Below are 26120 nucleotides of genomic sequence, written 5' to 3'. Positions count from 1 at the left end.
TTACCTGTCACCCTGCTAGAGGACACAGGATATAGAAGCTTCACCCTCCAGTGAAATCTCTTCCATCTGAATTTCCTGGGTTGACAAGTCTTAAGACCCAACACTGATCATCACCCTGAGGTGACCTGTCTGAGCCCATTCTCTATAACATTATATGATGCTCCTACAGGCAATGTGAAGCATGAGCATGAATGCTTCTCTTTTTACAAACATTTATTATGAGAACCATAAACATTTTGACTCAGTATTCCTCCTTTATAAGTTTTCTGTAAATACAATTAGAGTAGATATAAATTAAAATGATGGCAGTCCTTCTACAGTTTTTTGAAGTCCCCAGGAGTGCTGTTGGGCTCTTTAATTGCTTACTAATGTAAAAATACCATTGTTAGAAAAGCATAAATCATGGCAATTTTGCCCCACTAGAGGCTAAAAGCAGCACAAGAAGTGGTAATTAATATTTACTAATAGATCTGGCAATTTCTATAATAGGAGCTCTTAACAAGGTAAGGAAAAAAATGGCATCTCTCATGCTACAGTGAAGCGACAAAGAAAATAGGAAGTTTTCTTCATGTAAAAGAGATCACCTCTTCAAAAACCAGTAACCAGACAAGAGTAACTGTGATTTTTTTTCTTTCTCTTTTTGTTTTCCCATTCACATGACAACTTATGAATAACAAGTTTAGGTGGAGAATAGCTTTATACATTGTATGAACTAGAAGGGTCTTTTCCTTTCCTTTAATGACCAGAAAACTGAAGCTAAGGTAGATAAGGTAGCTGGTCTTAGCTAGCTGGGAACAGAGCCTGGACTGGAAACCAAGCACCTGCTTGTCAGTGAAGGGCTCTTTCCGTTCAGTTGCCTAGTCTTTCATCAGAGATTCTCCAAAGTTTTTAATCCATGAATGTTCTTCTGTTTTATTAATCTTCCTCTTTTCCTTTGATGTCTACCATAACTATTTTTAAGACATTGGAGTTGGGCATCATTGATATTTGGTTTATATAGTAGGAAACTATTTGACATTGGGTGCTAGGGACAGAAAGGGCACCACACCCCGTTCTGAAAGACAGGGCAAGGGTTATATCCCCGGACCAGTACTGATGCTTCTTCATGTCTCCTAAAGTAAAAAGAGGGGTTTGTGTTGAAATAAGGAGTTGTGCCTTGCAGACCTGATGTTCAGGAGTTGCATGCAACTACAAAAAATTTCCTCCTTGATGCAGATTTAAACCCAATTAGTATTAGTTAGAATTAAATACACACAGGAGGGGGGCCATACTGCAGAGGCCAGCAACTTTAGATCTACTTAACACCTCTCCAACCTTACGTAGTGCCTTTCATTAAAGGCTCTCAGAATGTTTTCAGACCACGAATTTCCTTTTCTTATTTTACTAATTTCTTTTCCTCTTTTCTTTGTATCCCTCCTTATTTATTCAGTTATTCATTAGCTGCAGCACCTGCTATATATTATATTTCAGGGCTCTATGCTAGGAAATAGGGATAGAAGATGATCGTGACCTATATTTTACTTCCCAGTGGAATTTATAGTCTGGCGGAGGAGAAATACAGATGTCAATATGCAAACAAATGTACGTGTAACTGCAAACTGTGGTCTGATCCATGAAGGGAAATCCAGGTACTGACAAAGAAACGGCTTAGATATTTGATAGGGTGATCTGTTTGTAATATGCGAGCTAGGGAAAGAGTACTTCAGATGAAGAGAAGAACATGCACAAAGGGGATGAGTTAAGGGCAAGGTCATCCTGTTGGGGAAATGAAGGAAAGTGGATAGTGAAGCAGGAACACAGAACGTGAGGGACCCAGAGGCATTAATGTGGAAAAGTGGGCAGGGAGCAGACCACGTAGGCCAGGGCAAAGAGTTTGGATTTTTGTTTAAATAAAATGAAAAATTGTTAAAGGACTTTAAGCAGAGGGAGTGGTGTGATCATTTTAACTTTCAGTGGATTTCTCCCCTGAAGTAGTTGTTACTTGAATCTGTGTGTGTGTGGTCAAATGGCATAGCATGGTATACACTCATTGTCCAGTTGTTAATTTCCTGGTTTTGCTAATTGCTATAGTTATGCAAGATATAACCACTGGGGGGAATTGGATGAAGGGTACATCACAATTTCTGTGTACTATTCTTGCAACCTCTTTAAATCTGTAATTATTTCAAAATAGAAATTAAAGTGTTTCTCCAGATGCTTGCAGAGACTGGATTATAGTGGCATGAGCTCAAGCAGAGACCAGCGAGAAGGCTGTTTCAGTAGTGCTGGTGAGAGGGGTTGACCAGGACTCTAGTGTGTCAATGAAGACAGAGAAATGAATGGGCAGGAGATATATAGATATAGATATAACATTGCTTTATTAATATTTATGAAATAATTATTGATATTAATACATAATGTTATTAATTTCAATATTTGCAGATACTTAGGCAGACTGGACAGAAATGACTGAAACATTACATGTAGGACTAAGGGAAAAGGGAAACCCAAGAATATACAGGATTTTTACCTGAGCAGTTGTCTGGGTTTAAATTGTTGATGCATATTAGTTTGGGGATGGCTGAGAAAGAATAGGTTAATGGAGGATGGGATGTTTTGTGTTCCTCTAGGACATTTAGGTGATGATATTTATCTGGGGCTCAGAGGACTGGTCTAAGAGGGATGTAAATTTGACAGTAGACAGGATATGCCCAGAGAAAAGAAGTGTCCTAAGACCATGCCCTGGGGAAAACTAGTGATTAGAAGTTAAGGGAAGGAGGGCGCCTGGGTGGCTCAGTCGTTAAGCAGCTGCCTTCAGCTCAGGTCATGATCCCAGAGTCCTAGGATCGAGTCCCACATGGGGCTCCCTGCTCAGTGGGAAGCCTGCTTCTCCCTCTCGCACTCCCCTGCTTGTGTTCCTGCTCTCACTGTCTCTGTCTCTGTCAAATAAATAAATAAAATCTTAACAAAAAAAAAAAAGTTAAGGGAAGGAGGAATAGCCAATGACATAGGATGAAAAGCAGGAGAGAATAGTGGTATTTAAACCAAAGGAAGGGGGCATCTGGGTGGTTCAGTTAGTTAGGTGTCTGACTCTTGATTTCAGCTCAGGTCATGGTCTCAGGGTCTTGAGATCAAGCCTGGCGTCGGACTCCATGCTGAGCGTGGAGCCTGCATAAGATTCTCTCTCTCTCTCTCTCTCTCTCCCTCTCCCTCTATCCCCTTCTGCCCCTCTCCCTGCTGAGCTTGTGCTGCTGTACTCTCTCTCTCTTACAAAAAAGAAAAAAAAAAAACAAAGGAAGAAATTATTTCACAAATGAAGGAATGGTGAAATGCACAAATATTTCTGAAAATTTGAGTAGGAAATTCACATTCATTAGATCTCACAATACAATACTTTGATTCTCTTAATTAGAGGATCTTGGAGTAGGAGAGCTGGTGAACATTTGGGAGAAGATATTAAGTAGACAGCTCTTGAGAGGGGAGCAGAGAAATGTAACCATAGCTATAAAGGTCGCTGTAAAAACAAAATACTTGTTTTAAGAAAATCAGAGTGTTTTAAAATATTGATAAGAATGGTTAATGAGTGAGTCAGAACCTGATGATGCAGGAAAGAGGAGGAGAATCACTCCAGGTCCTTAAGGGGAAAAGATGGGTCCAGACTGTGTAGAGAGAGAATGGTCTTAGAAGCAGGGATAATTTTCTGCATTGAAGCAGGAAGAGAGGAGAAGAGAGATGTCCCTGCAGGTAGATTTGAGTTTTGCTTGTGAGAAGACGGAGAAATTCACATTGCATGATTTCTTTTTTCTCACTGAAGTGTGAGAGAGCTATGAGAGAGAAGGCAGATATGGGGAAGTTTAATGGGGGGGAAGGACAAGACGTAATACTTTATCATAATGACTGGAAAACTTAGGCTGCCACAGCAGAGTAGTGTTGCCAGACAGTGTGTGTGATTTTCTCCAGAAATGTTTAGCTACTCAGGTGAGATTGATGGAAGGTACACAAGAGAGGACATACACCCAGGGTCTGGGTTCTGCCAGACCCACGCTTCTATAAAAGAAGAGAGGAGCGAGGCAGTGGTGCCATTTGCAGAGTCATCATTTACGATACGTGGTCACAGGCATGACCATAAACAGCTAGGGTTCAGTTAAGGCCATGAAGTGGAGGGGCATGTTGAGAAAGAGGTTGAGGAGATAGATTAATTTGCTGATTGCAGAGGAAGGGTTTAAAAGGAAGAGAAGGAAGGAAGGAGAGGTAGGTCGGTGTATTCGGTTAAAAGATAAACCAAGCCATAGGAAATGACTCAGGATGTTTGACTTCTGGAAATGAAGTTTATAAAAAGTTTATAAAAACCTCTAGAAGTGTGTGTGTGTGTGTGTGTGTGTGTGTGTACCATGGTCATGCTGTGGGTGGTTCTGATTCTCTACTTTTCCTCTGGGTTCCTGTCAATGTCAAGGGCTAGCCCTGTAAGCTGGGAGCCAAAGGCGCTCTGGAGCTGTTGTCCCAGCTTGAAAAGCTCACCAGTCTTCCTGCAAGAAAGTATCAGGATCTCTGTTTGTCTCATTTTGTTTTTCAATACAGAACACTAATTACACAAAACATAAGAACAATTTAAACCCACAAGAAGATAAGAAGTTTGATTTTCTTCTGTAGAATGGGTTTACTTTCCTAGGATCTCCTCAAAAAGAAATCTGAAAGTGCCCCTGTTATTATAGTCCTACCAGCCTATTTTGGTGAGATTTGCATGGTATGTCTTTTTGCATCCTTAACATTCCCAGCTTTCTGTGTCCTTAATGTTTAACCAGTCTGGTATCTTAACCTTTTAATTAGAATATTTTATCCATTGGAGCTTAATTATTGACATCCCTGGCTTTATATCTATCATTTTTTTTCCTATTGATCCCAGTGATTTCAATATTCCCCTGTCTCTCCTTTCATGCCTTTGTAAAATTAAACATTTTATAACTATTCCATTTTTTTCACTCTACTAACTTGTTAGTTATATATTCATTTACTCTTTTGTTAGTGGATACCCTAGAGACATCAACATGTGCTTTTGATTTATTACCATCAATTTTTGTGTTTCGATTTGTATTACAATTTGATTTTAAAATCAAATTACTATTGATAAAGGTAGCATCTTTGAATACTCTAATTGTACTTATCCCTTCCTGTCCTCTGATTTTTGCTATGAATTTTAATTCTAAATATGCTCTAAAGCCCATAAACCATTAATTGCCATTGAAATACAGTTACCCATATATTTACCCTTTCTGTTTCCATCTGGCATTTCCTTGTTTCCTTCTGCTTATAGAACTCCCCTTAGAAGTTTCTTTGGTGCAGGTTTGCTAGTGACAAACTCTCTCAGTTTTGTATGTGTGTGTGTGTGTTTTTGTTTGTTTGTTTGTTTTAAGGAATGAGGCAATTTATTAACCCAGCATTTGTCTTAATGCTTCTTGTTGGCCACTGCCCCCTGTCCGGCGATTCTGTCCAGATCTCTCTGTCTCTGAGCTGTCAGTTTGCGACCCCCATCTTGGTCCTTTCCCACCATATTCAGCCCCTCTGGGGATTGGAGGACCCTTCAGGCCATGCTCTTGGAGCCTCTGCTGGGGTGGCTGGGCAAGACATTGTTTCTCTGATTTCCCCTGTAGATCTTGGTCCTGGAGCCGCCCCAGTGCTTCCCTGGAAGTACAGGTGTTGTGCTGGGGAAGCAGCTCATGTTTAGAACCAGTTGTCATCGTGGGGAGGTTGGCCGGCTTGACGGCGTCCGCCCATCTGGGACCTGCAGATGGGACCTTCCCAGACTTGGCCAGGAAGGCTGCGGGAGCTCTGATAAACTCCTGCTGGGACAGTGACTCCAGGCATCTCGCGCGGTCTCCATGCTGCCAGCCAGAGGAAAGGGCTCTCAGCTTTTGTTATTTGAAAATGTGTTTATTTCATCTTTACTTTTGGAGGATATTTTTGTGGGGTGTAGAATTCTAGGTAACCTGCTAGTTTCTTTGGCTTCCATCATTTCTGTTGAGAAGTCAGTTATAAGTTTACTGAAAAAAAATCTGTTTTCTCTGTTTTTAATGTTTTTCATGGTTTTGGCTTTCAGCAATTTGGCTAATTTTGTAGGGGGGGGGCAGTGAGAGAGAGAGGGAGAAAGAGAGAGAGAGTGTGTGTGTGTGTTGGTATTATCTTGCTTGAAGTTCACTGAGATTTTTTCAATCTGAGAGTTAATCTTTAATCAGTTTGGAAAACCTTTAGACATTGTCTTCAAAGACTGCTTTTGCCTCATTTTCTCTCTCAATAGGATCCCAACTACCTGATGTTACATATTTACATTGTATCGCACCATCTCTTCATTTTTTCTATATTTTTTTGTTTAAAAAAATGCTGAGCTTTTCTGTTGACTTTCTCCATTCTATTAACCTTGTTTTATGCAATGTCTAATTGGCTGATAAACTCATCCATTAGGTTCTTAATATTAGTTATTATGTTTTATAGTTCCAACAGCTTCATTGGGTTCCTTTAATAAATTCCAGTTCTCTGATGAAATTATCCATTCTTTTCATCTGTTTTCTCCAGCTTGTTCTGTATTTTCTTGAACTTCTAATTAAAATATTTGCTCACTGTGGGTCTATTTCTATTTTTTTTTTTAAATATTGTCCTGTATCTTGTCTTGTTCAGTCACTCTTGGTTGAATGATAAATACTGCATATATATAACAAATAGTTTATTCAGCTTCTGTTATCTTCCCGGCTAGAGGTTTACTCTTCTCTCTGCTAGAAAGATGGAGTAGGAGATGATCAGTTTAACCCAATAAGGGACTGAGTTGAGTCAGGCCAGGTTGCAGTTTCTCTCATTCATTTTGTTCCTAGGATATAGTCCTCTAAAGCTTTGAACAAAGAGCCTGGTGTGATCACTGCCCCTGCACCTCCCCCGCCCATACCTCCTCCCCCACCTTTAATCGGTCTCACACTCTAATCCTTGTCTCCTCAGCAGCCAAGGACTGTAGGAAACTCCATTCTCCCCATAGAGGCTTTGTAATTACCTCTTTTTCCTCCCATATAATTCAGACTTGGGCATACGTCTTGGGGAGAAAACTGACATTGTTTCCATTTTCTTTCCTTTTTCTCAGAAGCGTCCTGATTGTTCAAGTCTTCATTTTTGTCTCTGCAAAACCACAGAAAACCTACTGATTTCTCTCTTCCTGCCTGTAGGCCTTGTGCCCAGGCAAATCTTGGATTCTTAGGTTCTTTCTCCGCACTGAGAATTGGCAAATGCCCCCAAGGAAAAAGTTTCTGTAGAATATCAGCTCACTTTTATTGAAGTGTTCCTCTCTCTGAAATCTTCACCCTCTTAGTTCTCATTGCTTTAGCAAAAATCTGATACTTTTAAAAATATTTTTTTTTTTTTGGTATTTTTCCAGCTTTTCTAGTTTGTCTTGGCAGAAGTTCTGGTTTGCTGCACGAGAAGCAGACATTGCAAACCAACGCCATTTTACAAAATAAATCATCCCAAGGGGTTTTGCCCTTCAACTGAGTGGGGTTGGGAAGTTTTAAAGCTTTGAATGCTGTTTCTTAGCTGTCTGGAGTTTTGTGATGCATTGTCTTGGGACAACATTGCTAGCAGCTGCAGACAGAGGCTTTGACATCAGGGACCTCCAGCCCTTGCTAAGTAGCTTACCGTCTGTGCAACTGTGGTCAAAGTCCTGTCTCTGTCTATACTTCACTTTCACCATCTGTAAAATGGGGAGAGATAAACCTTCCTGTGTTCGTAAGGATGATTAAAGGAGAATATATTTATTGCTTTCTTCCTTTTATTATACTAAATGCCTTATGTATGTTATTTCACCTTAATATGCTATGTGCCATAATACATACTAAGGATTCCATAATGGGTAGCAATATTATCCTTCATCTTGATTATAGCTCAGCCTCTATTTTGGCTTGCAGTGAAATAACTCATCACCCCTTAGTCCTCTTTCTCATTCCTTACCCTTTTCACTATAGGATATGGGTAATGTAAATACAGGCCAAAGATAATTGTGTAACTTATGACACTGATACATTTTGTGCTGCACTTAGCAATCAAAAGTGTAGAAATCAACAAAACCCACAAAAAATAAAGCTTAATTATTCATAATGTTGACACTGAGGACAGTGTAGAAATATGCAGTATATTTGTCCGTATATTTTACAAAATAGCAGAGCTAGTTTTATATGAAGCCTGAATAGGCACTCTGTACTAAAACATCAGAGAGCTGTTAGAGCGAAATCCCTAAAATGCCAGGTTTTACTTTTGGTTCAGATGACATGTTGGGCTTTTGCCTGATGAATTTACACCCACGCACTTGCACATGTGTGGTTCACAGGCTGGGGCGCCCGCAGCTTGGGTCTCGGTGGCTCCTGGGGTGGTATTTGCACTTCATTTCTCTGGCCCTGTAGATCTGATTCGATGACATCTGTTAAGGAGACTGTGGAGGGAAGACATGCATATGAAATCTCAGTGAATACAGGCCGCATTTTAATGAGCTGAGGCTGCCGTTACCTTACCATTTATTTTGTGGCCTTTGGGGCGTTGACAGGCAATACCCAATCTGTTTCTCAACAGTTTAAATCTCAATATTTACTTTTAGATGTTTTACTCTAAAAGCTTAAAGGAGAGAGAGGGAGATTGGCCTCTTTTCATATCTTCAAAAAAGAGATTTGGGTATAACATAGAAAGGAAACAGCCATTTTACACATAATGAAAAATAATTATCAAGAGGAAAACATAAAAGTGGAAGAGAAATCATTACATTAACATACATTAATAGTAGCAAATGGTCAGTTTTGACATATGTTCCTTGTTAGACGGCTTTCAAAAGCAAACGTGTAAACCAGAGATTCCCTTTCTGTTTTAGTTCTACCCATCCCCTGTTTAGAACTGGATTTTAAATTTTAAGGTACATCCTAAGATAATTCTGTTAGTAGTGGGTGCTGATTACCCAATCAACCAGATCTTTAAGGAAGATGTTCGTCTAAATGAAGACCAGGATCTTAGATAAAGTGGATTTTTGAATCTTCCTAACCAAGCTGTAGTTAATATACAGTAACAGTAACATCACCTGGAGATTATGGGAATGCACGCACTCAAGCTCCAACCAGATACATTGAATCAGAATCTGCATTTTAACAAGACCCCCCCCGGGGGATACATGTATACAGTACAGTTTAAGAAGCGCCAATCTAGACCAAGGGTTGGCAGATTTTTCCTGTAAAGGGCCAGCTAGTAAGTAGTTTAGGTTATTGAGGCCATCCGGTCTCTGTCACCACAACCCAGCTCTCTTGTAATAATGTTAAAGAAGCTATAGCACATAACGGTGTGAATGTGCTTATGTTCCAATAAAACTTTATTCATGGGCATTGAAATGTGAATTCCATATGATTTCCATATGCCATAAACGTTCTTCTTTTGGTGTTTTCCCAGTCATTTAAAAATGTAAAAATGATTCTTCGTTCATAGGCTTAGACAAGAAGAGGTGGCAGGCTGGATCCCAGTATCATTTCCTTTACCCTTCTGGGGGTCCTGGCTGCCCTCAGTTCCTGTCTTGGTTTGGTTGGGTTGTCATATCAAATACCGTGAGCTGTGTGGCTTCAACTTATCAGAAATGTATTGTTCACAGTTCTGGAGGCTGGAAGTCCCAGATCAAGTGTTGTAAGGATTGGTTTCTAGTGAGAGCACTCTTCCTGGTTTCCAGACACCTACCTTCTCACTGTGTCCTCACAGAGTGGGAGAGAGAGAACGAGCTCTCTGGCGTGTCTCTTTGTAAGGGAATTAATCCTATTGAATCAAGGCTCCACCCTGATGACTCCGCTTAGCCTTCATTACTTCTGTGAAGGCCCCATGTCCCAATACAGTCACATTGCAGCATAATGTTTCCACATATGGATTTGGGGGGGGATGCTGTTCAGTCCATGGCGGTGCCCAACGTAGTTCCCTCTCTCTCTAACATCTTCTCCTGTGACACCACCCACAATCATCCCCACCATCTGCAATGCCCCATTGTCCTTGTTAACAGTATCTCTTCCGTATTTAAACAAGACCTTATAAATTTCTGGTAGCATAATCCGATTCCTCCAGCTAAGTTACAAGCTCCTTGAATGCAGATGGTGCTGATCAAAGATTGAGGAATTCAAAGGAGTTCAAATGACCGGGTTGAGCTTAGTAGTGAATGATTGCCGATTGAAGTGACAGCCCGTTCTTTCCTGCTCTGGAGTCTTCCGGTTTGCTGAAGGGTTTCAGTTTTCCCAAGCATCATTTTGGTCTATTTCCTCATCTCTACCATGGGAGAAGAGGAATGAAAATACATCTATCTTCTCTGTGGAGGGGTTACCAGGTAATCATTAGAGGCTCATTTTGAAGAGCCAGTTCTCTGTAGTATCTAGAAGAGACTTAAGCTCCAGAGAAGGCCTGAACTGTAGAACCTTTACTATTTCGTCTACTTTCCCAACGCCCGGAGAAAACCAGCTCTGCCTTCCTGTCTTTGGAGAGAGTATTCTTTCTTCCTTTCCCCACCCCTCCCCTCATCAGATACCTATTTGGCAACCATCATTAATGCAAGGTCTTTGCTTAACAAAGACCTTTCAGTGCATTTTATTTACTATTAATGTTTCAACATTGTCAACTATCAATCTTAAATATTAGGTCAGCGTGAGTTGATTCCCTGGGGAGTCATTCTGCATTGTTCCCTGCTGTAGATTTTCTAATGCTTTGCCCAGTCTCTTGTTAATGACTCCCAAGACAGAGTTTCCCTCACTTGCTTTGGGAAATGTTTGCATTAGTGGCTCATGGTGCAAACAGATGGGGACTCGAGTAAGGTCCCCATTAATCATTCTCAAGAGTTATCTATGTCCCATCACAATTGAAAGCCTGAGGAAAGAGTGTATGACTTAGGCATAAACCCTCTACATTATCTCACTGCTTTGCTGGCTTTGGGCTGATATTGGCATGAATTAACACCTTTCCCTGAAACCACTCTTCTGCTCCCTCAGTATTTTCAGCTGGAGCTAGGGTCCCTGATTCCTTATGACTTTAGAAATGCAGTCCTTTTCTCAAAACATAATTGTCCCTAGATTTTCTGCTCACACCGAGAAGAAATGCAGGTGACGGGGCACAGGTGTTTTTGACGCGTTACAAACATTGACCACGAAGTGGCTGCACCGTGCATTTCCTGCTCGAGGTGAGCTATTGTCAAATGCCTGCAAACAATGCATCATCGAGCCAGGGGTGCAAGGACGCATGTAAAGGATTCATGAATGGCAAATGAAGATGCTGTTCAGAACCACTTTGAGCAGAAGCCACGCATTAGCATCCAGAAGGAGTGATCTCTTAGGGAGGAATTCACCCCTTGCTATTTCATTCATTTGGTTTTATCATATGGGGAAGCAGGCCATCCTGTAGGACTGAGTTTGGAATAAATAAAAAAGACGATTAGTGACAACGCAATATTTGTTGCAGGACATGCCACACAAGCTTCCTTTGTTGTGCAGTTATTCTGATGCTAATGACTATACCTTTTTATCCCCCATGTCGGTTTCTTGAATATTTTCTCCCTACTTTGTCTTTCCATGCAGAAACTTCAGGTGAATACAATTGTCCACTAAAAATTAACTTGTGTCATTTAAAAATATCATACATTAACTTGAATAGCATTTCTTTAATACTACAGCTCTAGGAAAATGATTGCAAAATGATTTTTGTTTAATCCAGCTGCGATGAGAGGATAAGGATGCTTCTGAGTTGGGAGATCTGAGCGACTTAGCCTCCTTGATCCTCAATTTCCTCAGCAGCAAAATGGGGATAAATATTTATTTCTCAAGGGGATCGAAGACATTAAGCAATGTATGCAAAGCATTTAAAGTCATTGACACATGCACATATTAGATGATCAATAATTTGTGGTGTTATCATTATAATTTGAATATACAAAATAGGGGCATTAAAAATACATTAGTGCCCACTGGATCTAAGATGTCACAGATTCCATCCACCAAGTAACTGCGTCACACTGAGCTAAAAAAAGTCAGCTCTTAGAGCATCTTTATTTGAAATCTTTGCATGTTGGTAATTTTGGATTAGAGATTTTGTTCATCAGTTCCTGTTCAGCCAAGTGCATGGGTTTACACATTATTGCTGAAATGATGAGCAGCAGTTCTCTTATTCTTCAAGACTCTGAGCACACTTTTATTAAAGATGGAGCCGGTATCTGGCAAAGAATTGGAGTCTAGTAAATTGTGCAACAAATGGCGTGCCAGGATCAATTTACTGCAGTCCCCCAACTACAATCACTTTCTCTTTGCCAGTTTCAAGAATGAACCTCTAAGCGCACCTTCTATGCATGTATCACACATAACCGAATGCCTTTATGTTGTCTCTTTTAAGCAGAAGTTTGTGCCACAGAAGGTAATGTAAAAAAAAGAGAACAGCTATCAAGTCAGATTTCAGTCTTCTGAACTGTTATTTGGGAAAGGGAGAGCAGATGGAATCATTGAGTGTCAGTGTGAACAGTTCTTGGTGATTGCAGCCGAGTCTTTACAGATGAAGACGCCGAGTTGCAGAGAGCCGAAGTAGCTGGCCCAAGAAAGCCACTTGAGAACGGAGGAGGCAGGATTTAAACCCATGTCCATCATCTCTGAGGTCCCCTTTTCTTTTCTCTATAATAAGTCACTCTCACAATTTCTGGGTGGATATTTCTCCTTATTAGTTGTTGCTTAAGGCAATGTAATAGTTTTCTTCTGGAGCAGTGTGATAGAAAACAGATTTATCTGTGTTCCTCTTCTCTTGGGAAGTTGCTTTAGAAAGTGTATCTTTTTGGGGGGCAGTCCATGTTATCTTGATTATGTAGATGGAACGAGTTAAATTAGAGAGATGAATGTTATCTCCTCAAGACCCATGGTTTGTGACTAAGGAAGGAGCATTGAAAGTTGCCTGATCATCCACTCGTTCTTGGAGTAAGAGTGAATGGCTCACCGGGAGTTCTAAATATGAGGCGCTGCCTCACAGCTCTGTGTTTTCGCATATGTTTAGAAGACGTAACACTTCAGGAACTTGGTTTTTATACTCGATATTGTGTAAAGGGTTATTTTATAGTCATTCCAATGGATAACTTGGTTTTAAGACTTTGTTTTGACAAGTTAGAATTAAGAAATTGTAATCTGGAAGAGCAATATCAGAGTAAGTAGAGAACAAATTTTCAATTCACCTCTGTAGGAACAAGAATATCAAATATATCTCAAAGCCTTTGAGTTATAAATAAGAACTTCGTAACTATTTTTATTTCCTTGGTGTGGGTGTTCATCACTACTATCCCTTCTCATGGAGCTATGCATCCTAAAATTTCCTTAATTAGAAACACAATCGTGTCATTTTTCCAAGTCTGCAGTCTTGGAAGAGTGGGAGCAGGAGATATCCTTGCCTGTTCGAGGGGTTTCTGTTTTAGATTTTCTTATTGTTATAAGATAATATAATGATAAAATATACTGGGCCACTGCACATCTAGAATTGATCCTGCCATCCATTATACAGGAGTAAAGGATGCTTGCATCATGCCTGAAGAAATAGCAGTGTTGCAAATAGCCAATTCATTGTTGGTTCCAATTTGGAAGCTGACAAATACTTGCTTTATGGCCCTGCCACATGCGAAGTCTATCTTTCTGCCTACACAGCACAAGTCAGTAACCTACATAATTCTTCTGGGATATTCTAAAAGCCCTGAGGCTGGAGCTCATACTTGTGTATATCTGGCATTTAGAATCAGATGTGGAAGTGAATTCAGTGACATCCTGGGAGAATTTCCAAATATTCCAGAACGGTTTTTTTGCAGTTTCTCTTATTTGCATTCTTTAGTTTGTGCTGTCCTGTGAATGTTGGCCTTTGTCAGACGTCGTCCAGACATTTGCCATTTGGAATTTTTTTCAGATTTTATTTCAGTCTAGTGGACAGACAGTGCTACATTAGAATCAGGTGCACACCATAGCGATTCACCTTCTTTGTAGGTTATGCTGTGCTCCCCACCGGTAGAACTCCCATCTGTCACCGTACAAGGCTAGTGCGATATCATTGACTGTATTTGGAATTTTGATTCAGGAAAGCAAACCGCCATATTGAACTGTGTTACTCCTTTGAGGGGCCTATTTCACCTGAAGAGCCCAATCAAATTAAGGAGGGAAATTATTTTATTCTCTTCTATATTTTACCTTCAAAAAAACATAAGCATAGCAACATCAATAAAGTCATATTTGTCTGATACCAAAGTGGAATACATTAGCAAGACTGTGAAAAAAAATAGGAATTAAAGGTTGAATGACTATATAATTCATCATTGAAAGTGGAACACTTGAGAGTAGAAGGTCATCACACCACATGTGTTCCAGGCACATTGGGACCCAGGATTGTCCTTCCTACAGGTGTGGTGTGTTGCTGACCTCAGAATGTATGCCCAAGGTCTAAAAATAGAAGACTAAGCGAAGTAGTGCCTTTGTGTTAAATCTAAATCACCTGGGGATTCAAACATCCCTGAGAGCAGAAATATGCATAAATATTTAGTAGGAAAAGCATGTGATTGTCCTTCAAGTCCATGGGCCTGAGTTCAGCCTCTCTTACATCCTTGAATGACTTTGGAGAGAGAAATCTCTCCATGTTTCCATCTGCTGAGATACCCAGTGGTCCATCTGTTCTTGGCTTTTGTAGCTCCTCCATGCTGACATCTGAAGTCGCTGTGTGCTCATCTGAACCTCAGCCACCCCATCCATGCCTCTTCTGTTTGCAGGGTCTCCCATTTTCATCAGAAGGACCATCTTGGCACCTATGTGTGCTGTCTCATTTACACCACTCACAGTTACTTGAGGAAAATATTTGGCTGCTTCTTGAGCCTTGTTGGGTATTTAGGTTACTCAGGGAAGCTGTTTAAACACATCTGCCTGGACATTCTCTCCAGGTGAGTCTGCTTGCCCTTCTATGCCAAGGGGAGATGGGGAGCTCTTCAGAGATGTGTATGCTAGGAATGCTTCAGGTGGAAAGCAGAATAAAACACCCTCTACTCTCACAAATTTCAAATGTAAATTGAGGGTCTCTGTCACTTTGATCCTGCCACCCCCCCCCAACCCCCCACAATCTCAGAGATGTAATTGTCTTTAAGAGATTTTAACTTCTCCTCTCTGGACTCTTGCCCCTTCGCCACCCTTTGCCACCCCAGCTCAAAGGACCTTTGCCATTCTATGCAGGGACAGAATGGGGGCTGATTACTGGGCAGCTTGTATCTTTTATTCTTCTAATACTCTGCCCTAAATCTGGACTAAGGTTCTCCCTACCACTGATAAAAGCCAAGAATTTTACAACTTCCTTCTTTGATTCTGCTTTTAGCGTAATGGAGCCCTTAAAGTGAGCAGTCTCAGTGGAAGCCTGTCAGAAAAGAGTAAGAGGGTAGGGATGGCTGAGATGGCTCAGAACCACTGGTAACCAGCAACTGGTTAATATTTCATTGTAGTATCCCCATCTGAATTCCTAGGGGGAACAGGGCATGAATTTCCTCTGAGTTATCCAGGGGGAAGGAGCTCACCTGTTACTACACCTCCTAACCCCAGCACGTGAAGGACTGTGTAGAGTAACTAAGCAAACAAATGAGTTAAACCAGAAGCAAAGCACAGAGCCTCTGGGGTCTTTCCTCAGAGTCATGCTGGCTTTCTTGAGATCCTTGGCCCCTGCCAGCCCCTTGCATGGACTGACTCAGTTTTGTGAGTCCAGGGTCTACTGGGACATGTGGAGTAAAGTGAACCAAGCAGTAGCCAAGAGTGGGCTATCACACCACCATAAGGAGTTTAAATGCAGAGAGCGTTACCCCTCCTTCCTCTTCCACCCCTCAGCTCTTCCCCACTCTCCCACCTTCTCCCAGGCCAGCCCCAGTGCTTGCCTTCAGAAGATGGTAGCCTACTTCTCCAGCTATCCTGCTCATTCTCTGTAGCAGTCTGACAACTGCAGTTCTGAAAAACGAAAAAAAAGCAAAAAACAAAAAGCCTGCACTATTTATCCTGACATACACAGGGCACCTTATAAATATCTATCAAACATCTGCCTTAATTTTTTGGTACATTTCCATAAAATTTGAAATGCCCCCAGAAATGCTCAGAATAAAACACTCATGAATTTTTTGAAAGATACAACTAAAAAAACCTCAGGAATTTAACAGAATATCTGTTTACATGCAGGGGGAAGAGAAGAGAGAGGAAAGATAAGACAATGTATTATCAACTTTCCATATAGGCAAACTTGAGCAAATTAAATTTCTTGAAATGGTCAGCACACAGCTCAATTCTGTGTGTCCCTATCTGGTTTTCAAGTGTTCTGTTCAGTCTTCATCTTAAAATGTCTTCATTTCATGCCCTACATTTTTCAAATAATACTCATATTTAATTTTATTTTTAGAAAACCCAGTGAGTTAAGGAAGGTAATTTATCCCCACAATTTTACTACTAAGTGAGCTGAATCAGAGAGAAGGTAAAGGACTTGCCCATTTCATGTGGCTACAAAACAGTTTAGAGAGGATTTCAACATAGATATTCTTTCTTAGGCTTTTATTCTTCTCTAGGGCATTTATGTTTTTGGGAAAAAATGTGTATTTAAAGGAAAGATTGAATCTTTCCCAAAGGGCATGGAAGAAGTTTTATATATAGAATATCAATACAAATTTAGATTACTTAATCACTTTCTAGTTACTGGAGGGATCACAAAGAATAGCTGGTATTATGATTAAAGAAAGCTGGTAGAGTTTGCCCTTTACCCTATCCTAATCCATCATAGAATTGAGTTCAAGCTGAAAGATGAAGGACGTACAAGATTTCTTTCTGTCTATCTTGTAGACACTTTATTTGTCATGAGAGGGATTTATTTTTGAAAATTAAAATCATGAAACTAATGAAATGGAAATTGGAAGGATGACCACCCCTCTTGGGCGCATCCAATCCTGCCAAAATGTCATCATTTATTTCAAAGAAATTCTGGAACAGCTGTGATATTTTTGAAATACTTGTTAATGCATACCAGTTATGCTAAAAAGGTCATTTATAAAAATCTGCAAATTTCATTGAAATACTTCTTTGGGTGGTGAGGAAACACATTTACACATGTTATCATGTTAACAGCCGCCTGCCAGGGTTAAGAAAAGTGTGAATTTATTAATGTGATCATAGCATCATCATTTTTTTATTGCCCATGCAATACCAAATTCCCATAAGAAAAGTGTTAAGGTAATATTTTATTTTCCCCTTTGTTTTACAGCTAGATATTTGGTTCTCTGTAATTATAATTTTGGTAGAGGAGTTATTTTGCATAATTCTAGACTAGGCAACACATTTTCAGGACTAATTAACAAAGCTAAAATTTGAAAATATTCTGCTGTAATGGAATGCCATTTTAATGTCCATGGTTCAGTTTAAAAGCCTTCATTTAGTGCTTAGGATTTATAATTTATTACATTTTTTTTTTAACAATTTGAGGTTGACCTGTAGAACATACAAACCCATATAAACATGGTTCATGTTATAGTAGGGTTTAACTGTGTGGAATATAGTAAAAAATGAAAGGTACACAACACTTAAAATGCACACCCATATAAATGGTTAATTTGCATTATGATCCTTTTCTTTGTAGTAGATTCTGGCTGTGTGTTCTCAGGACGAATAAAGCGGTATCTATTCTCTGATATTAAAAAATCATTAAGCCAAATTTTTGTCTGTGATACTTCAATATTAGTCACTATGATTAATGTATGATTTTTTTCGTTAAAATTTGCATTTAAGTCTATAAATCCTCTATTTCCCTCCTCCCCTCCCACCCCCTCCCACATGCAATCTTTCTTTGGAAGTAGACAGTATCTTTCTTATTAAGGCATAGCTATTCAATATTGCTGTAAATGAAACCATAATTACTGGATATTGCCATTTTATTATCTCTACTGTCACTTCTGGTCATAGATATTATTTCTCTATTTCAGGAAATTTTTGAAGAATGATTTTTAGTAATATAAGTATACAGGGAATTTAAGTGACATCTGTTACAGGTGTATCTTTGCTATTTTAGATCATTGCATTTAAAGTTCACACTGAAGATGGATTGTATTGATTAAAGAGAAGGAGGTAGGCATAAAAAGAAGGGAGATATTTGGAATCAATCCAAAGACGATATATTGCAAGATGCAAAGTGGACACTGAACAGTTAAAAAGACTAATACACCAAGGCTGTTTGTTAGCTGGAGGTAAGATGCTAATCCTGTATAGCCTAATAGAAATCACATATCCTTTGCTAAGAGTCTTATTCTCTGTTGGCCTTTATTTGGCTCCCTCTTATTATTATTAAAGTGAGCCAATCAGGTTGAACTAATTAATTTCTGTCAAATGAATCAAGTTTTGGTGAATAGCACTGATATGTTATTTTCCTAATCATTTAAAATTTTTCAAAGTCAAATATATTAACACAGTGCTTGTAAGTATATTGGTATAGGGATGATTGCCCTGAAGGTTGGTGTAAAAAGCTTCTGACCATGAACATATTAAGCATTTGCATTCTTAATGTGTAAATCATAGATAAGAGATTGAATAGTATAATGGCTGAAGCTAAATCAGACGTAGTTAGTTCTATAAGAGAAACAAAACAAAACAAAATTTCCAATGAGACATTGGTTTCTCTTGCTGAATTCAATGCTTAACCTGTCAGTTGCCAAACTGTACATTTAGCTGGTGGCAATAGGAAGTAAAGGATTATATCTCCTGTGTTCCTAGCAAAGGGTACAAAAGTGAAACCAGCCCAAGAAATATGTCTTTTGTCCATCAGAGCATCCCCAAATAGACCTTTACTCTCTCATAGAGTACTGTTTCTAGAGGAGATGGAATCCTCAGAGCATCTTTTGGTATCAAATCTTTTTTTTTTTTTTTTGGGTCTGCCTTCACAATTAGAAAAAAATATATATTATTTTACCCTAACCCATGGGGGTCAGTATTTTGTTTTAATGGCTGGAACTTACCTCACTTCCTCACATTCCAGTTCTTATAAAGATCAATGCCTGCATGATAAGGGACAGCCTTCATTTCTCCTTTGTAGAATAGAGAACTTTATTTCCCACAACTATTCTTTCCTGGCCTGATCTAGTTGTCGCTGATGACATTGAAGCTTGACCGACATGGGTCTGCCCCATAGACCTTGCTACGTTAGTGCCAAGGTCTTGGAGAATGACTCCTCGGCCTGTTGTTCCAGTCATGGTGGTTTCCTTATTCCCACCAGATACTAACCCTGACTCTATCTTCCTTCCTGATCTGTGCAAAGTGAACTGAGGAAACCTCTTGTTAGAACAGTAAATGCCATGGAGTGCAGCTATAGTATCTTTTTTGTGCAACACCCTTTTGTGACTTTATCATAGGGAATATACTCTACTAGAAATGTCATCCGTCTACCCAGCATACTATTTTTGAACAGGAGAGGATCTTCCTAGAGTCTCTGAAGGTGTCCCACAGGGATAATCACCTATTATATATCTCTCTCTGTTGTTAATTCTGTTCTGATCTCAAATGGTCCCTAAAATATTATCAAGGCAGTGTGCCTGTGTATCAAATTTTCAAATGACAAATGAGGCTAGAGGAGGAAAGAAGGCTTCCGATTGGTTTAGGTGGCAATGATAGGCATGAAAATGACAGAGTTCATGTCCCTTACCCGGATGTAGTGTAAACTGTAAGCAACCAAGTTGTCTCCACCTTCCCCAAGGTGAATGCAACAAACTATGTCTTTAACAGTGAAGTCTAGAAAAGATGTTACAGTCTGGTTTTAGAGAGGGAGAAAAAGTGTAGATGGTAGCTCAGTGAAACAGTTTGAAAGAAGAGAAGAAAACAATGCTCTAATTTGGAGCATGTATCTCTTTAATATAGAAAAGGAAAATATATCAAAAGTATAAAACAGTTGTCTTCAAGGGGCAAAGGGGTGATTTTATCCCCCAGGGAATGGCAGTGTCTACAGATATTTTGGGGTCAGGAAGATCCCACTGAAAACTAGTACGTAGAGGTGAGAGTTACCACAAAACCTCCTCCAGTGCCCAGGACAGCTTCTCTAATGAGGAATTATCAGCGCCAAATGACAGTAGTACCGAAGTTGGGACTTTGCTTTAGAGTCCACCTAGTCCACCATTTTTATCTCACATATGAATCAGTTGGGGCTCACAGACATTAAATGACTTATTTAAAGTATTAGAACTAATTGCAACTGTGATTGGGCCCGAACACAAAGCTTCTCTCTTTCAGGGCTGACTTTTCCACACTAATGCACTCTCTTTCCTAATGTTTGTATATTATTCTGAATTTCTTTTAAAAAGTTTCATGACTCACGGAAAGGGGATGATGTTTTCTTTATATTTTTCTGTGTGTTTATATGATGTGTAAAACTTCTTTTCATGAAACTAAATACTGTAAAGAAAGCTGCCATTTGACCATGCTGGCCATATAGGATGCTACAGGAAGTCGAAGTTATTAATCTTACCTTACCCTAAAGAAGCTGATGGCCTCCCTGGGGAGAAAATGGCCAGCATTATAAGAATGTGTGTAACAGGTTCGGGGCTTAGGACTCACTCTCCCAGCTGTAGAAGTGCTGCGCTATTTCATTATTTGGGTTACTTAATCTTAGCCTTGTGTAGTTGCATCTGCCATCTTGAGATCCGGTCCTCCACCCGGACTTCTTCGTTAACTGTTGATTCTACTGAGGAAATTATCTTAATGTTATTATTTCCTGCCTTCCTTCCTCCTCTACATAATCACCTAATTGTATATTAACAGGACTATTTAGAACTCTGAATGCAAGCTTTTAATGTTCTTTCTTTGCTCACTTAGCTAGTTTTCAGGCCAAAATAAATCTTGTTTGGATTTTAAATTTTAATTAAAATTGCATATGTATATTTTCTATATGTATATTTTTCTATTTTTATTTTTTCATGGTGCATGCCTTCAGAATGTACTGTTGTATTTATTGAGCACATACTACGCGCCAGATTAAGTCGTAAGCACCGGGGATTCAGTAGTGAACCCCACAGACAGAAGCCCTGTCATTACAGAGCTTCTATTCTAGTGAAGGATACAGATAATAAGAAAAGAATAAATATATAGTACAGCATCAAGGCATGGCAGATGCTATAAAAAAGAAAAAACGGGAAAGGAATAGAGGTTGATAGTGCTTACTGCTTTAAATGAGGTGTTTGGCGATGGCCTCTCTTACCTGTGGTATCTGGAAAAAAGAATGTTCATGATGTGTAATAAAGAACCTAAAATAGGAATATTTTTGGTTCATTCAGGAAATAGCAGGAAGACCTGTGTGGCCAGCCTGGAGTGAAGATATGAAAATGGTAGATAGGGACAGAGAGGGAGCCATGGGTAGGAAATGTTGATCCTTGAGGGCTAGTAAGAATATTCTGTTGTTTTCTAAGGATAATGAGAAGTTACTGATGGATCTGGGCAGAAGAGCACCCTGATCTGGCTTACATTTTAAAAGAACCACTTTTGCTGCTCTGGGTTGAAAGATGACAGGTAGAACAAGATAGAAGCAGAAAAATCAGTTAAGAAGCTATTGTAGTTATCCAAGGAATGAATAATAGTAGCTTGGAGAAAAGGGATGTAATAATGGATGGTGTGGTTTTCTTTTCCCCCTAAAAAAACTCTTTTTACGAATATCTTGCATTTGCTTTGTGTTTGACAATGCTGTTTCCTAGACTCTGGAATACAACTTCCTGTTTTTCCATCCTGGATCCATCACTTACTAACAGTGCGATCTTAGAGCTATAAGTTAATCTTTCTGTGACTCAGTGTCCTCCTTTCTCAAATGAAGTTAATACTGGTATGCCCCAGAAAGGATACCTGTGTAAAGTTCTTTGAATTGTTCCTGGCTTATATTAAGTACTATGCTATCCTATTATTATTATTTATTCTTCAAACAAACCAGTGAGATAAATATTCTCCCCCCCAGAAGATGGGTATGTTTTAAAATGCTATTTTTCAATAGTCAAATAATTTTGTTTTATAGATGAAGAACATGATCAACAACTAATAGATGAGAGAGTCAGAACCCAAACCAAGGACTTCTGGCTCTAAAACTCAGGCTTCTTCGTCCATACAACATGGTGTTCAGGTTATCAGATCTCCCTCAGCTCCTTGATGGACCCTGTGGTTCTCCATTCCCTGTTAACTTCTCAGTCAGATTCCACAAATTTCCAATAAAAATCCCTTGGAATGACAAAGAAAAATTCAGACCAATATCTGTTGTGAACATACCTTCAGAAATACTCAGTTAAAACAGTGCAGTATTGACAGAGGACTAGACCTATAGAACAATGAATGGAATAGAACAGGGGACCCAGAAATAAACCTACCTCAATGAATGAATCTTTGACAAAATTGCAAAGTCTATTCAATGGAGGAAAGATTGCCTATGTAAGAAAGGCCAGTGTGTATCCATAGGGCAAAATAATAGAACCTCTACCTAAACCTTATAGGTCACACAAAAATAAACTCAAAATGGGTCATATACTTACATGTAAAATATAAAACTAAAAAAAGTTTTAGAAAACATAATATCTCTAAGGTCTAGAAATAGGCAGAGTTCTTATATGCCAAAAGAATAATCCATCAAAGGAAAAGTTAATAAGTCAGACCTCCTCAAATTTAAAAACTTGCTCTGTGAGAGACCCCGTGAAGAGGTTGAAAAGACAAGCTATGGAGGGGGGGGGGATATTTTCAAACAGCTTCTCAGAGAAAGGACCTAGAATATATAGGGGACTCTCAATATTAACAGTAATAAAAAAAAAATCCAAAAATGGCTGAGAGACATGAACAGACCTTTCACTGAAGAGAAATTACATGTGGCAAATAACCACATGAAAAGATGTTCACCATCATTAGCTGGTTGTTCTGATTTTGGATTATGCTGTTACTCTTCCTCACAGCAGCATGCTAATTGCCCCAATAAATTTCTGACTTTTCAAGTTGAGAAAAGGAAAAGTAGTGCTCCTAGACACAGAAAGCTATCTGCACAGCAGTACAAATAATTACTGATCATCTATACCCTGAGTCCACGGGCTAGAAGTGCAGGAGTCTGAGAGAACACGGGGCATAGTGTATGTCCTCTCGGTCTGTGGTTTCACAAATCAAATCATTGCCATGAACTGGGAGTGGTCAGGGGAAGGCTTCCCAGGTGAAAGGTGGAACCTTTCAGAGTTTGGACCTCGCAGGTTGAAAAATATCTTATAAGAAAGGTTAGTGCTTTGCAGGCAAGGGGAATGTGAAAAAGCATGGGTTGGAAGTATCAGGGGCTTGGGGTAAGCAGGTTTGTGGAGGAGAAACTGTCAATGACTCCTTATGTGGTTTGCTCTTAAGTTCTCCAATTGAGGGGTAGATGATAGAAGAATCCTTCTGAAAGGATTCTTGAAATCCTTCTGAAATCCTTCTGCCTTGGTCTATCTTAAAAACAAAACAAAACTCTGCTAGTCTCAGAAAAAGTTCAATGAAGGAGGTATATCTGAATAGAAGTGAGCAGAGCCCAGCATGACATACATGTATTTAGTTATCACTCTCTTCTCTCCAGCTCTGGTGTGCATGTGCATGGCTGCGAAGGGTGTGGTGCTGGCAATTATTACAACCATTCTTTACTCATAAACTGAGAATGTTTGACAACAGAGCTGAGGGAGAGAAGAAACGACTGGACCCTTACAGTGCATTTTTGTTTTACCCACTTTTTAAAAAAAGATTATTTATTTATTTAACAGAGAGAGAGAGAGAGAGAGAGAGAGAGAGGGCACAAGCAGGGGGAGCAGGAGAGGGAGAAGCAGGCTCTCCACTGAGCAGGGAGCCTGATGAGGGGCTCAATCCAGGACCCCCAGATCATGACCTGAGCCAAAGGCAGACGCTTAACCGACTGAGCCACCCAGGCATCCCGTTCTACCCACTTTTAAGAGAATCTCTACCTGTCCCTGCCCACTAGCTTACAGCTCGTTCTTGCCTTACCTTTCTCTCAGGCAGAGTAATCACCTGTCTCAGCATTTGAGGTACTGATTAATTTGTGACCCTGACTGAAGGCCAGGGAAGCCTAAACATGCCCCCTGATGAGTTGAAACTCAGGTCAGCAGGTGGATGCAGACTCGTCTCGCTAATTATATTTTTTGGTAAACGATGGAAATATGTGGAAAGGTTTCCTCCTCGGATGATTGGATCTTTCTGAATGACAACTCTTCCTGTCTGTTAGCTTCACGTGCCTTTGAAAAATGGGCTTGGGTGGGAGAGCTCAAGAATGTGTTTGCCAGATTGGGAGCCGACCTTGGGTTAGCGAGTGACTTTCGGAAGCAGTTTGCAGTTTCCCAAGAGAGGTTTATTTCCTGAGCCTGAGTTGTGCTCATAAAGTAGGGTCTTGCATGCTTTCCGGGAGCAGATTTCTTTGTTAAATGTGAACTGCAGAGCAGTGAGGATCTTTTTTATTTATATTAATTATTTAAAGGAAGCTGATGGCAGGAAAAAAGGCTCCAGGGACTTGCTGCCTATATGCAGATTCTGCTGACCACGGAGAATAAAAGATAGAAACTCTATTTTAAAAAGACACGTGCAGTAGTTTAATCATCTCTACTAGCTTTACTACTTCCCATGTCTGAGTAAAGTCACAGTGAGATTCGCGGCAGGTGGTGGGATGGGAGCAAGTAAGAGGAACAGATAAAGCAGTTATAAGGAAAGGGTAGAAAGAGAAGATTTGGCTATGCTTGCCTGTTTGTAGTGAATCGTTTGGCTCTACTTTGAGGTTCGTTGCAGGTTGATAAAGTGGGACCCTGGTGGGCTGGTTTCACCTCCGCTGCGATCATGCCGTGACTAAATAATGTAGAACTGAAGATGGAGATAATAGGAGACTGACATCTGGCTAATTGCCATTCCTGTTGGGGGTTGCCTGACAGTTGAGTGGAAATTGCTAGGCGATGAAGAACTTTTAGTGAACCGTGATGGCAGAAGTGTCTGAGCAAAGAGGTAGAGGAGAGCCGGGCAGGACAGGGAGGGAAGTGCCTGCCTTATCCTCCCCCTCTTGTTTTCTCCTCCTGTGCTATCTCAGTAGAAAAGGCTACTCACTTAAAGTCCAGTGATTTGCAAAAAGAAAACAGAATAATCTTAGAGGCAGAGAGGAGTTTGCAAAGCCTGGAGCTGCATTAATTTGTCTTCACTTTGATGGTACCCAGAACCTACTTAGGCACCAGTCAGTCACCCAAAGGTCCCTTCCAGAGCCAGTCCCTGCAAGCTGGTCTGGACCCAGGCCCTCCAAAATATGACTCCCCAGTGCTGCCCTACACAGATAGGGCTCTATGATCCTGCTCCGAGGCTGAGAGGTGACTTCTGAACCATCAAGATTTTTCTGTGGCTAGTCATTTTTGGGTACCTTGCAGCATGTGTGGTTGCTACTCTAGTCAATAAATCTATGTTAATTTACTTAAGAACATTTCCTCCTTTACCCTTACCCACTCTCCCAGCAGAGGCTTCTCAGGTAATACGTATACAATTTAGCTGCATCTGTGTGGGGCCAACTTAAGATGACTAAGTGGAGTGATACGAATGGTAGAATTTTCTGGAGATTTCTGAGTTGGTGGGTAATTCCCCGAGAGGAGTAATATGTGGGTAGGCCATGCTGTATGAAACCCTTCACATCTCCCCTAATTTGGGGAGGTAGCCTACTTACTGATCCAGTTCTTTCTGTGTGAGCTTTGGCTCCTATAATAATTACAGTTTTATATTTTTTTCTCCAGCTTTTTAAAAAATTTTTTAAATTTTATTTTATTATGTTATGTTAGTCATCATACATTACAGCATTAGTTTTTGATGTAGTGTTCCATGATTCATTGTTTGCATATAACACCGAGGCTCCATTCAGTACGTGCCCTCTTTAATACCCATCACCAGGCTAACCCATCCCCCCACGCCCCTCCCCTCTAGAACGCTCAGTTTGTTTCTCAGAGTCCATAGTCTCTCATGGTTTGTCTCCCCCTCCGACTTCCCCCCCTTCATTTTTCCCTTCCTCCTATCTTCTTTTTTTTTTTTTAACATATAATGTATTATTTGTTTCAGAGGTACAGG

The 26120-nt window shown here is 40.0% G+C and overlaps 1 pseudogene; it reads right to left on the bottom strand.

Annotated features, from left to right (window-relative positions):
• Nucleotides 1-5405: 5405 nt before the first annotated feature.
• On the bottom strand, nt 5406-24865 carry LOC110576979 (annotated as a pseudogene).
• Nucleotides 24866-26120: the final 1255 nt, after the last annotated feature.

The sequence above is a fragment of the Neomonachus schauinslandi genome, chromosome 14 (assembly GCF_002201575.2).
Source record: "Neomonachus schauinslandi chromosome 14, ASM220157v2, whole genome shotgun sequence".
Taxonomy (NCBI): Eukaryota; Metazoa; Chordata; class Mammalia; order Carnivora; family Phocidae; genus Neomonachus; species Neomonachus schauinslandi.
This window is presented reverse-complemented; position numbering and strand designations above follow the sequence as displayed.